This window comes from Tenrec ecaudatus, chromosome 11 (assembly GCF_050624435.1).
Source record: "Tenrec ecaudatus isolate mTenEca1 chromosome 11, mTenEca1.hap1, whole genome shotgun sequence".
In the NCBI taxonomy this organism is placed as follows: Eukaryota; Metazoa; Chordata; class Mammalia; order Afrosoricida; family Tenrecidae; genus Tenrec; species Tenrec ecaudatus.
Window position 1 is genome coordinate 115,144,728 of NC_134540.1, and position 13,989 is coordinate 115,158,716.

The following is a 13,989-nucleotide window of genomic DNA, read 5'->3' on the forward strand; positions in this document are numbered from 1 at the left end:
TATACCTCACCATTTTATATTCTTAGAATTATTATACACTGGAATAGTGTTTAAATCAAATCAAATTAAGCAAAAAATACATGAAGTTTCTCTATCACCTGGAGATTTTTTTTCTAGGTAACAGTAACTAAGAGACAATTTATAAATCTCTCCAGGCAAAGAGGGATGAAGGGAAATTGCTTTCTCTAGCAAGAGTTTGCACTAGACTACAAAACTAACGGTTGATATTTCAACCCACTCAGCACAGCCATGAAGAAAACTACGGCGACCTGTTTTGGTACCATCGATGGAGGTGAGAAAATTGCTCTCTGACCAGCGGAATGGCAACATCTCTACTGTATCTCAATTTAACATACAATTTTGTTTCTGAAAATACACTATTTATATAGAAATTTTATTAAACTGGGGATCTTTAGGTTAGGAATATAAACCATAAGCTTTCTTTGATTTTTCTTTAATGCTGATGATATTCAAATAAAGTTTAGGAAAGAGTAATGATTATGATGTTCTAACTCAATGATGAATAACAATTCAAGGACATTAATGGTATGGATTTACTATTTTCTATCAGTGACACTCATTAATTAAAATAATCATCCTTCGTTACTATCTGAAAATTATCCCTCATTACCATTTGTAAGAGGTAATTTTCTAAAGTAGAAGCATCAATAAAATAACAAAGAATGACAAAAATACAATCTAACAACAGTGATATGTGCTCATATTCTAAATATGAAAATCCAAATAAGTATATATCTTTTTTAAATTATCAAAATATCTTATATTTTCCTGAAATAATGGTATATAATTCAAGATTATTAATGAAGTTGCAAGTCACATGAAATTGAAAAGATGAGGGGGTGTAGGGAGGGAGGGGAAAAACGAGGACATGATGCCAGGGGCTTAAGTGGAGAGCAAATATTTTAAGAATGATGAGGGCAATGAATGTACAAATGTGCTTTATCAATTGATGTATGCATGGATTTTGATAAGAATTTTATGAGTCCCTAATAAAACGATTAATAAAAAAAAGAAATTGAAAAGGTGAGAAAATACCGTCAAGTTAACTGAATCATATTTATAAAAGGTCTAAAATATAAATTTAAAACAAAACAATATCATTATTATTTAACACACAACACTGGAAAAACAATAATTTTTATAAGACTCATATAGTAATAAGAAAAAAGATGACTGATAAAATAGTTCATTAAAAATTATAGTTTTAAGAAAAAAATGCAAAATTCATAGAACCTAAGTGGCTAAAAATCACCATAACACGTAGACTCACTGTTATTTTGTTCTAAAAGAAAATATCTCAATTAAAATATAAAAGAATCAATTTATTCTTTCTTACCTGATTTGTCAGTAGTTTAACCAGTATCCACTGTATCCTACAAGCATTATGAATAAGCCAGGTATTTACACTTTCTATAATATCTCTTGTCTTTATGGAGCTTTATTTATTGACTTTTAAATTTCTTTCTTGGTATAAAATTTTATTTTCATTGTTCCAAAGGACAGCATTGATTCTGCAGCTCCGGGAGATGCACATATCTGATCAGAGCACACAGGAGCAGATGAAGGGGCAGGAGGAGAGAGTGGAACACAGCCTGGCCCACCAGGCCGTGAGGATGATATTCCTGAGTAGAGCAGCCAATCCACAGAGAGGACAACATGGCTAGCCCCACTACGAGACATAATGCCCCTCAGTGACCAAGGGTGATACAGGGGACAGCACCGGAGACACAGTGTGTGAATTGCACCTGACCTGATCCCACCACACTGAGGCAAAGCACTGGGGGAGTGCAGCAGAACAGCAAGAGAATGGAGAGGCAAGGTCCCCAGGGAATGCTGAAAGTGTACTTTGGGGCCAGGGCGTGGTGCCCCAACAGACTGGACTGGAAAATGCTCCTAAGGGCCAGCAAACGATCCCTGAACTAACTACAACCTTTTCTCTTGAGAACTGTTTTGTTCTGTTCTTTGTCAGTGTTTTTTTTTGTTTTGTTTTGTTGTTTTGTCTGGTTGTATACTGTTGCTCTGTTTTCCTCTTTCTTGTTTTCGTGCACATTAGAGTCTCCACAGGTCTGTCTGAATAGGACAGGCAGGATGAACTATCTGGAGGAAAAACAACGGGACCAACAGTTCCGGGGGGACTTGGGGTGGGGGGGTAGGGGGGTAAGGAAGTGGTGTTCACAAACACAGGGACAAGGGAACAACATGGGACCCAAAATGGTAGCGGGGGGGGGGGGGGGAGTGGCAGGCCTGGTGGGTAATGATCAAGGGTAAGGTTGCGTAGAGAAGAGGTATACTCTAACCCAGGTGGTGACGAAGCATGGTAGTAGGGCAGGAGGAAAGTCAAGGGAGATGGAGGAAAGAGCTAGGAGTCAAAGGGCATTTATGGAGGTCTAGACAAAGACATGTACATGCAAATATATATAGGAGGATAGGGAAATAGATCTATGTGTCTATATTTATAGGTTAAGTATTAAAGTGGCGGAAGGACCTTGGGCCTCTACTCAAACACTCCCTCAATGCATGAATATTTTCTTTTATTAAATTGGAACTCTATGATGCTCACTCTCCCGACACAACTGCTGGAGCCAAAGTCGGTGAACAAGTAAATGTGGTGAAGAAAGCTGATGGTACCCGGCTATCAAAAGAGATAGTGGCTGGGGTCTTAAAGGCTTGAAGATAAACAAGCGGCCATCTAGCTCAGAAGTAACAAAGTCCACATGGAAGAACACACCAGCCTGTGTGATCAAGTGGTCCCAAGGGATCAGTTAACAGGCATCAAAGAACAAAAAATCATATAATTGGCTGCACACCTCCATGATAGGATCGCTGAAGACAAATGGGTGCATAAGCAAATGTGGTGAAGAAAGCGGATGGTGCCCAGCTATCAAAAGAGATAGTGTCTGGGGTCTTAAAGGCTTGAAGGTGAACAAGCGGCCATCTAGCTCAGAAGCAAAAAAGCCCACATAGAAGAAGCACACCAGCCAGTGCAATCACGAGGTGCCAAAGGGACGAGGTCTAAGGCATCATGCAAAAAAAAAATGATGTGTGTGTATATGTATATATATGTGTGTGTATGTATGTATGTATATACATACCATATTGAATGAAGGGGGAAGTGGAGACCCAAGGCCCAAGTGTCGGCCAATGGAGATCCCCTTATAGAGGGGTTTAGGAGAGTAGATGGGTCAATCAGGATGCGAGGTAGTACCGATGAAGAACACAGCTTTCCCCCAGATCCTGGGTGCTTCTTCCCCCCAACTACCATGATCTGAATTTTACCTTGCAGGGCTGGATAGGGCAGAGGTTGTACACAGGTACATATGAGGGCTGGAGGCACAGGGAATCCAGGGTGGATGATACCTTCAGGACCAAGGGTGTGAGGGGCAATGCTGGGAGAGTGGAGGGTGAGTGGGTTGGAAAGGGGGAACTTATTACAAGGATCCACATGTGACCTCCTCCCTGGGAGAGGGACGGCAGAGAAGGGGGGTAAGGGAGACTCCGGACAGGGCAATATATGACAAAATAACAATGTATAAATTACCAAGGGCACATTAGGGAAGGGGGAGCGGGGAGGGAGGGGAAAAAAAAAAAAGGACTTGATGCAAAGGGCTTAAGTGGAGAGCAAATGCTTTGAGAATGATTGGGGCAGGGAATGTATGGATGTGCTTTATACAATTGTATGTATATGTATGGATTGTGATAAGAATTGTATGAGCCCCTAATAAAATGTAAAAATAAATAAAGACTTAAAGAAATAAATTTTAAAAATTTATTTTCATTGTAAGCTTTAAATTGGAGTTTCATAATTCAATGACTCAAGGATGCCATCAGTTTTTCTGATATGTGATAATGTGATTACACGTATGATCATGTATCTACTGGAATTTTTTTGCTAATAAACATCTGAGTAAGCCTGAATGTTCCTTTTTCTTCATCCTAAAATCCAGTGTGTTCAACAGAAAATATCTTAATTTTAATCCTCTTGTTTTGTTTTCTAAAACACCTGGTACCCTTTCAATATACATATGTACATACTTATTGTAAGAACACTGAGCTTCCAGGTATTAAATGTCTTTACCATTTGTATCTCCTCTTCATCTGACATTTCCAGAATTATCAAGTGTGTTGCACACACACAAATGATGCCTGTTTACATAGTCATTGCATAATGATGATTACCTATTTCCTATTTAATTTATCTCAACTATCGGAGACATACTCTATATATCCTTTTGGTGTTCCTTGTGCTTATAGTATTCTTAGATTTTATATGATTCTCTTCTAATGCTAGATCAATTTTATTCTCCTTATCAGAGTATTTAATTTTTCTATCCTTGCTTCAAACTCTCATTTTTGCTTTTTTAAATAGTTTTATTAGGGGCTCATACAACTCTTATCTCAATCCATACATACATCAATTGTGTAAAGCACATTTGTACATTCATTGCCCTCATCATTCTCAAAACATTTGCTCTCCACTTAAGCCCCTGGCATCAGGTCATCTTTTCCCACCCTCCCCACTACCCCCTCCCTCATGAACACTTGATAATTTATAAATTATTATTTTCTCATATCTTGCCCTGTCTGACGTTTCCCTTCACCCACTTTTCTGTTGCCTATCCCCCAGGGAGGAGGTCACATGTAGATCCTTGAAATCGGTTCCCCCTTTACAACCCACCCTCCCTCTACGGTCCCAGTATTACCACTCATACCACTGGTCCTGCAGGGATCATTTGCCCTGAATTCCCTGTGCTTCCAGTTCCTATCTGTGCCAGTGTACAACCTCTGGTCTAGCCAGACAGACTTGCAAGGGAGAATTTGGATCATGATAGTTGGCGGGGGGGGGGGGGGCAGGGAGGGAGGAAGTATTTAGGAACTAGAGGAAAGTTGTATTTTTCATCAGTTCTACATTACACCTTGACTGGCTCGTCTTCCCCCCTCCCCCCAGACTCCTCTGCAAGTGGATGTCCAGTGGCCGACAAATGGGCTTTGGGTCTCCACTCCGTGCTCCCCACCTCATTCACTATAGTAAAATTTTTGTTCTGATGATGCCTGATCCCTTCAACACCTCGTGATTGCACAGGCTGGTGTGCTTCTTCCATGTGGGCTTTGTTGCTTCTGAGCTAGATGGCCACTTGTTTACCTTCAAGCCTTTAAGACACCAGATGCTATATCTTTTGATAGCTGGGCACCATCATCTTTCTTGCCACATTTGCTTATGCACCCATTTTTCTTCAGCGATGGTACCATGGAGGTGAGCACACAATGATATGATTGTTTGTTCTTTGATGCCTGATACCTGATCCCTTCAGCACCTCGTGATCACACAGGCTGGTGTGCTTTTCCATGTGGGTTTTTTTTGCTTTTGAGCTAGATGGCCCCATGTTTACCTTCAAGCTTTTAAGACCCCAGACGCTATATCTTTTGATAGCTGGGCACCACAAACTCTCATTTTAATCTCTTAGAATTAAGAGAGGGATACTTTTAACATGTTCTGCATGACATTTGTAGTTGTGCTGAATCATGATTTTAGCTCTCCTTGTTAATAATTTTCCCCATAGTTGCTAGGTTTTTATGCTAGTTTATGCTTAAATATCCTTTGTATTTGACGGGGAAAGTCTTATTCAATAGAAGTGGTTGCTGAACAATTATGGCTAAAGAGCAATCATGTAGAATAGTTTGAAGCCAATGCAGTTTACATCAAGGGTGTTATTTCAGACCTAGTTCTAATCAAATCAACGGTTCCATCTGTTTAGAGGCATATTTCTGCTCCATAGTCCCATTTCAGAATATGCTGGAAAGCTGTGTGATTCACAGTTCAACCCTGTGTATTGCAGGTTATCACGGTGGTGATTTAGCATGTAATTGTTTCTCTCCAGCTGTCTCAATTAATGGTTGCCAAGTCAATTGCCATATACACACTTCTTCCACATTCCACCATTTTTGCACCCTTTTTCTTGTAAAAATATGGGGTTTGTAAATCTCTTACAGGCTTGACTGCTTCCTGCTCTTCCATGTGTAGAAAGATTTCACCATGTAGTCCATCAAGATTTCATTCTTCCACACAAGGCCTTCTACTCCTGGAGACCTCGGTGCTCAGTAAACTATAGAGAGGAGACCCATAGATTCTTGTATCTATTCTCAGAATCCTTTTGACATTTTGACTAGAATTCACTGTATTTTCAGTCGTTCTCTTTTTTTTGGTCTGTTTTGATAGCTTATAGTTTTTGGTGCCTGTGTATGAGCGTAGCAAAAATATTTGTTTTATCTTTTCCATTTATTTTGTCACTAACGGTGAGTCATGGGGTAAGTAGAAGAGAACAAAATCATGTAGCATTTCACTTCCCATAACTGAAGTCCTTAAAAGGCAAATAATCAAACCACTACATATATTTTAAAAGTGAAGCTAATAATAATTCTATGAAATTTGTACCAAAATTAGCACACTCATATATTCTGGTAGCACATTCAGTTGGTATGAATCAGCTGACTCTTTACCAAAAATCATTTCTCTTTTCATCGGGAGGAAATAATGAAACTTCAGTTTTAAAACTTCCTTTAAAATAAATGATACCATGTGATTATTGCCTACATGAGTCTTTACCATGTGATTTCTGTGTATTGTTTTTTTCTTTTGTTTTAACTACATGACTGTTCTCATGTGAGACTTTGGGTCTCTGCTCAAGCCCTGCCTCAACACAAGAACACTTTGTTCTAACAACCTGGAATTCTGTGAGGCTCACCCTCCTGGTGTAATGCTGAAGTCAAAATGGGTGCATAAGCAAATATGGTGAAAAAAAGCTGACGGTGATCAGCTATCAAAAGATACAGCATTTGTGGTCTTAAAGGCTTGAAGTTAAACAAGCAGCCATCTAGCAGAGAAGTAACCAATCCACATGGAAAAAGCACACCAGCCTGTGTGATCACGAGGTGTCAATAGGATCAGGTAACAAGTATCAAAAGACCCAAAATAAGCAACAAAAAATGTGTTGAGAACAAAGGGGGTCAGTGCAGAGACCCAAAACCTATCTGTAGACAATAGGACAGATCCTCACAATAGGGTCCCAAGAAAGGGAGGAGTCAACAAGGGGGTAGGAGAGCACTGGTGAAACACACAATATTCCTCTGGTTCCTTGAGGCTTACTTATCCCCAACTATCATGACCCCAGTCCTGCCTTTCACTGTGGGCCAGATCACAGCATGAACACAGGTACAGATAAGACCTCATGACACACTGGATCCAGGTCAGATGAAACCATCAGAGACAGAAATGAGAGTAGCGATACCAGGGTGGTAGGGAGAACATGAGGAGAGGTGGGAGGTAGGGGGGACCAGTCACAATGATTGATACATAAACCCTCACCCCCAGGGGAATAAACAGCAGAAACCATTGGTGTAAGATATAAAAATAATAATTATTTATAATTTATCAAGGGTCATGAGAGGGGAAGAGGGGGAAGGAGGGAAAAAAGAGGAGCTGATACCAAGGGTTGTAATAGAAACTAAATGTTTAGAAAATGATGATGGCAACATACGTACAAATATGCTTGATACAATTCATGTACGGATTGTTATAAGAGCTGTGAGAGCTTCCAATAAAATGATCTTAAAACAACAACAGCATAAAAACCCCACATGCTTGTTCTCATGTGAGTCTCTTTTAAGCTGCTGTATTAACAACTACCAGATGTTTCTTTGTGTCTGATATCCTTCTAGCTGGTTGGAACGGAGACAATACATCCCAACGAACTTTTGGAGTGACTTGTTAGCAGTCATTCCTGGAAGAAAGTCTACATGATCCATAAATAGATCCAAGAATGGATATGGAGCTCCCCCTTAATCCTAGCTCTAATCTAAGATCAATTAGTTCTCATGACATGACCCTGTAAGATACTTGTCCTAAAGAAGAAAGCAAAGAAGATATGGTGCTATACCAGTGTGGTGAAGAAATTTGATAGTGCCTGGCTATCAGCTAGAATGGCATCTGGGGTCTTAAAGGCTTGTTTCCAAACAAGCAGCCATCTAAGTGAGATGTCAACTAAGTCCACAAGGACGAAGCACACCAACACCCGTGCCCTAAGGACTGTAAATTATATAATCCAAAGCAAAAGGAGGGAATGATATCAGAACTTACATTGTGAGATTCAGGTTTGCAGAAGGCGACAGATGACAACATATTTTTGAGATCTATAACTAAGCCTCCAGTGAATTCCCTCTAACCATAATAAACTGGATACAAAGAGAGAGTACTGGAGAGGTGACATAGCAGATTAAACTGACAAACCTCACTTGAATGATTAAAACCTTATCACTTGATCTGGTTTCAATATTTTCTGTTTATTTGTTTGCATATTGAAGTTTATCTCTGAAGTATTCTGTTATCATGGGTAGCCTTAAGGAACCTTTGTAATATGTTTTTCAGTATATGAAACCAGGATTGATGAACCTGTAGAAACAAAATTAGAATAAGGGTCCCTGGGGTAAACAGTGGGGAAGTTGGGGTAAAGGGGAAGCAAATATCAAGAGGTTCATGAAGGACAAAAGTGTTTTGAAACTGATGGTGGTAGCAATTGCATAATACTGCTTGATGTGACTAAACTATGGAATGGTATAATGTCTGGATTAGTTACTAATAAAATGGTTTGGGGAAAAATAAACAAAAATCTAAACAATAGTTTACCTTGACTAGTAAATAATTTATGCTTTCAATAATGTGTTCTTTTGAGACATATATGAGATCAAACTGACAAGTGCAGCATGGAAAATTAGATAGGAATCTTAGGGCAAGTGGACTCCAGTTCGTGGGGGAAGAATAACTTGTGTGAGTGCAGAAGAGAAACACCCCACCCAAAGCACGGGTGAAAACTTCATGCAACATGGAAACTAGATTGGAGAACCAGAGGACAACTAACGACAACATGGGTACCATATTAAATAGAATGTGACCAAACAATGCCATTGCTCAATTTGTGTGGAAAGTCTCAGAATGTAACCAGGCTTCTTTTGTAAATTTCTTCAAGAACCCAATAAAATAGCAAAAAATGGACTCAAATGATAAAACATGGGTGTACATTAAAAAGAAATACACCCTAAGAAATTTACACTGAAGTAAACTAAAGTATAATGGTATAATATGAACTAACTATTTACCTGGCCTCCAAACCTGAGCTCAGTGTTATGGTGTACCTCCCCAGCATGCCATGCTTGACTGAGGATGTAGTTTGGTCATACATATATTCCTTAATATGCTTTACTAGCAAAAAAATAGATTGAGCACTTATAGTGGCTGGGATGTAGTGAATGTTTTGAATTAAACAAACTTATGGCATAGATACTGTATTAGCGATATATTATAGACAGAGGAATTTAGGATCAAAGAATTCAATAACTTGCTCACAGTCACATGTTACTGGAGCTGAGAATTAATACTCCTATTTAATTATGGAGCTTGTGCTCTTCACGAATATAATTTCTCAAAACTAAAAATTAAAACACAAGAGCAGTTATGAGGGCAGGAACTTTGGTTGTTTTACTGGCTGTTTTATTCTTTGCTATTTACTCTTGTGTCTATACTAATTTCTGGCACATAGTGTTTATTAAATATTTGGTGAACATATGAAATGTAACACTGTTGAAAGAACATTTTGAAGCAAAATTTCATCCTATCCTATATGTATTTTCAACCCGCATGTATTTCCAGTTGTATAGGCTAAAACTACCATATAGTTGCAATATACTGCTAACGAACTTTGTATTACAGAATTCAGTATTTGTAAATTATTCTTAGTAACAAGCATCAAACACTAAAATTAAAAAGGTCAACACACTAAAACCATTTGGAGAACTTCTAATGCTTCCCACTATTTTCATTTTGCCTGTTTGTAAAGAAGCTCTCATATTACTTATTTGTGAGAATACACAATTTATTTCAAACTCACTATTTACATTGGTAAACTGAATAATACATATATATCACAAGGTAATAGTAAATACAGACTAATTACATGAATATAAAATACTTTATTAGCTTATATGCTTTTTATAGTTTCATAATGATTAATAAAGGACACATTTTTACTTTACCTTTGGCATATAGTTGAAGTTGGAAAATTTCTTAATATTTCTGCTTCAAACATTTGTAACTTCATATTGTTGGATGTGATAATTATTTAATACAGAATTTATAGAATTCACATGTTTTCAATACTTATCTTCAGTGACATTTTCCTCCATTAGGAAAACAACTTAAATTTATGTACTAAACATCAGCTTTTGTGCTCAAATTTTAAATTTCTCTATCTGTGCTCATATGACAACAGTATGTCAAAACTAATCTTCCTGAGACTAAATATGGTAATTTCATCATGGCATGAACTAAGTACCATGACTCTGTTATATATCTACTTTTATCATTCTACATTCAAATACCATGACTCTGTTATATATCTACTTTTATCATTCTACATTCCACCTATCATCCATCTATCTATCTATCCAGCTACTTCCCTACCAAACCTACCCACATATGTACACACTTACCTACCTACCAACTCCCTAATATTTACACTACATATATAATTTATTGAAAACCACAGGTGCCTGGGTCTAATGAAGCTCAAATTTTTATGTGTATTTCTCCGCTCGTCACCCTTATAAGAAATAATAATCTATTAATATCAAGATCCAACAGAAGCCAGGAACATTTAAAAAATGGAATCAGGCACCTTAAGAAAGTAAAAGCAGAGTGGGCTGGGAATGCAGCTCGCGAGTTGCTCTGCTCAGTGACCACATGCCTGTAATAGCATTCACTACCCACTGAAAGAGGAGAAGGAGCAGCTTCTTCCATAGACCATGGATAAAATTCATGATCTGCCCTAGGCGTCTGCAATTAACTTCCAATACATTGGTGACTTGGAATGCAGAGTCAACTAATCTTCGCCTGTTCTTTCTTTCTGCTTGGCATTTCTGACAGTCTTTCCAAGAACGTCTCGCTAATGGCGAGTGTGTTCAGCGAGCAAACGGAACACCTTCTGACGCTCAAGCGTGGTTCTCCTCGGGGACCATTAGCCTGGCCTGCAGTTGCCCGATCAAGACTGCAGTCCTAACATATGTTCTACCTTACTGAAATCTATTTTCCCCCTTTTGGGCAGCCCAGACTCCAACCTAAGTGACATGGAAATTTGATGCCGAACTTCCGTTAATCCTAAACTCTAATGGGGTGAAGCACCTGAGCAGCCACGGCTCGCTGCCTCCCTTCACTCAGATGCCTGAATCAACTCCATTCCAGATCAGTCTCAGTCTAGAAAGGAAGAATCCAATCTGCTAATCAAATGTGGTTTGATTCTGGAGGGCACGGTGCTATTTCGTAACTCCTGAGTCGGCCTGCACTTTTATCTTTAAACAATATCCAATAGGCTTTGGCAAAATTCCACTCAGTCCGATTTTCCTAATCTGATGTTTTCTTACCACCAGAACAGTGAGAGCCTTTTCACTGACACTCCATTCCCTATGAGAATATTTCAAGCATTCCACACAGGGTAGTCCAAATCGAATGCAATTAACAGCGTACATGATGTATTTAAAATCATCTCCCAAGATGTGAAGATTTACCACCCAAGCCAAAGTTTGGCTTAGTTTGAATTGATCCCTCCCCTTGTTTTCCTTTCCTCTCACTTCAAAACATCACCTCTTCAAACTGAAAAACGTAACCTTCTATAGTTTCACTGCAAGCAAAAACTATCATAAGCTGTTAATTATCGATCATGTTCCAATTATCTTTGAACGTCTTAAACAAGATAGCACTGCTACCTTGGATAAATAAGAGACCAAAAGTAGATTTGATAAATTCTGGAAGAAAATTATGAGTAGATCCTTTTGTTGTTGTTATTGGATATTTGTTTGTTAAGGAAAATGATTATCATAAGGGGCTCTATGAATCTCCATTTTGAGCTAGAGATATATTACAAGACAATATAAAGTAATGCATAATTACTTTTAATAACTCCTGTATTGATTTCTATATCCATATATTCCTTATTTTAAATATGCCTTTCTAATTCATTGCAATAGAATTGAAAGGAGATTTTTTGTGTATCCTTCAAAGTGATTTTTTTTCAAAGCTATGTATTTAATTTTTTTTTTACAACACAAACTTATCACCTTCAAAGTGTTCTACATTATACGTAATACATTTTTCAAATTTGTGATTCCATTCTTGGAAACATTTTCCAACTCATCTGTTTGGATAGTTGATAGCACTTCCCTCATTTTTGTTCCCTCACCTCTTCTATGTCATCAAATCACTGTCCTTTCATGTCCCTCTAAATTCTCAGAAACAAAAAGTAGTCACAGGGAGTGAGGTCAGGTGAGTTAGGTGCATGGGGCAAGAGAGGCATGTTGTTTTTGCCCAAAACCAGCACACTGAGATGACTGTATGAGCAGGTGCATTGTTGTGGTGGAAAAACCAGTCCCCCGTCTGCCACAAATAAAGCCGTTTTTGGTCACCTTTTATGGTTACGTTTTATGCCACCTTTTTAGAATCTCTAAGTAGAAAGTTTGATTAGCAGTCTGACCTGGTGGGAGGAACTCCAAAGGCACTAGGAGTCGACATTTGCATCCGTTTGGGATGTTAAAAGACATCCAGAATGGGGTTTGTCATCATTCAATACTCCACCTTCTTTGAAATGAGAAACCCACTCAGACACTTGAGTTTTTCCCATAGCGCTGCCGTTGGAAGCTGTGTTCAACGTCACAACAGTTTCTGTGGCATTTTTACAAAGCAGGAAACAGAATTTCACACCCGCCTGCTGTTCTCTTAAATCAACCATCACGAAAAAGAGGTCCAAGAGCAGCGCTTCTCCACCTTCCTGACGCCGAGACCCTGTCACACAGGTCCCCGTGTGGTGGTGGCCCCCAACCATAACATTTTCATTGCTACTTCATCACTGTCATTTTGCTACTGTTATGAATTGGGTGCCCCTGTGAAAGGATCGTCCAAACCCAAAGTAGGTCACGGCCCAGTTTGAGAACCCTTGCTCTATAGGGATCCAGAGGAGGGCTGGTGGGTGTTATCCACTGACCTTCAAATTAGCAACACAACACTTTTCACGCAGTGTCTGGATGCTTGTGTGAAAGAAATCGATGAATGTGGTGAATTGTGAGATGATAGACAGGAAATAAATATGATGTCTAGTGATTGTGAAGTGGCTGTCAGTACAGGCTGGGCAGGCGTGCATACTAACAACCACAGCCATGGAACATGTGCTGAGGCCGATGAAGGGTGTTGACTAGACCAATATGCTGTGGCTTGTTTTTATCCCTAAAACCAATTCATGGAGTGATAATTCCAATTCTTCCTCGCTTTATAGCCAAGGCTCTTATCAATCAGGAAAGTAAAAGGCATTCAGTAGACTGAGGTAAGTGCTCCTTGTACAAAGAAAAGGAAAGCTAGACAGCAGTGAACTTCTAGAAAATAGTGAGGATCAACAGAGTGACTGTCAAAATTAAAGTAAAATGAAGAAACAAAAGTGGATTTGAGAATTTATAATCACAAACAACCTATATAATTCCAAACAATTTGCACCCAATTGCAATGACCATTCTCTTTGGGGCAATAACCAGTCGTGTTCAGACATGACCGCAGTGGTGTTCAGGTGAATGCTAGGAATTACAAAGAGGCAGAACTTCTCCCAGGAAGTAGTGAAAACAGATTTTATCTAAGAGCCACATTTTTACAACTACCTCATTCTACTTTGGCTGAATAAATAACTAGGGGATTACAGACCATATTGTTTTTTTAATATTCAGTACTGTGGCTGGCAAACAGCAGAGTTCTTGAATACTCTTGCACAAGTAAATGATTAGTTATATTTATTTTCCAATCTGCCAAATATCTATTGACCATTGATAAGATTATGGAATTCCCAAACTAAGGAATAATAACATTGAAAATTCTCATAACAGTGCTTTTAA

The 13,989-nt window shown here is 38.7% G+C and overlaps 1 protein-coding gene across 3 annotated transcripts in view; it reads right to left on the reverse strand.

The window, feature by feature from the left end:
* Positions 1 to 13,989, reverse strand: part of LOC142461501 (thyrotropin-releasing hormone-degrading ectoenzyme-like) — a 294,642-nt gene that overhangs the window by 162,105 nt on the left and 118,548 nt on the right. The window lies entirely within an intron of this gene.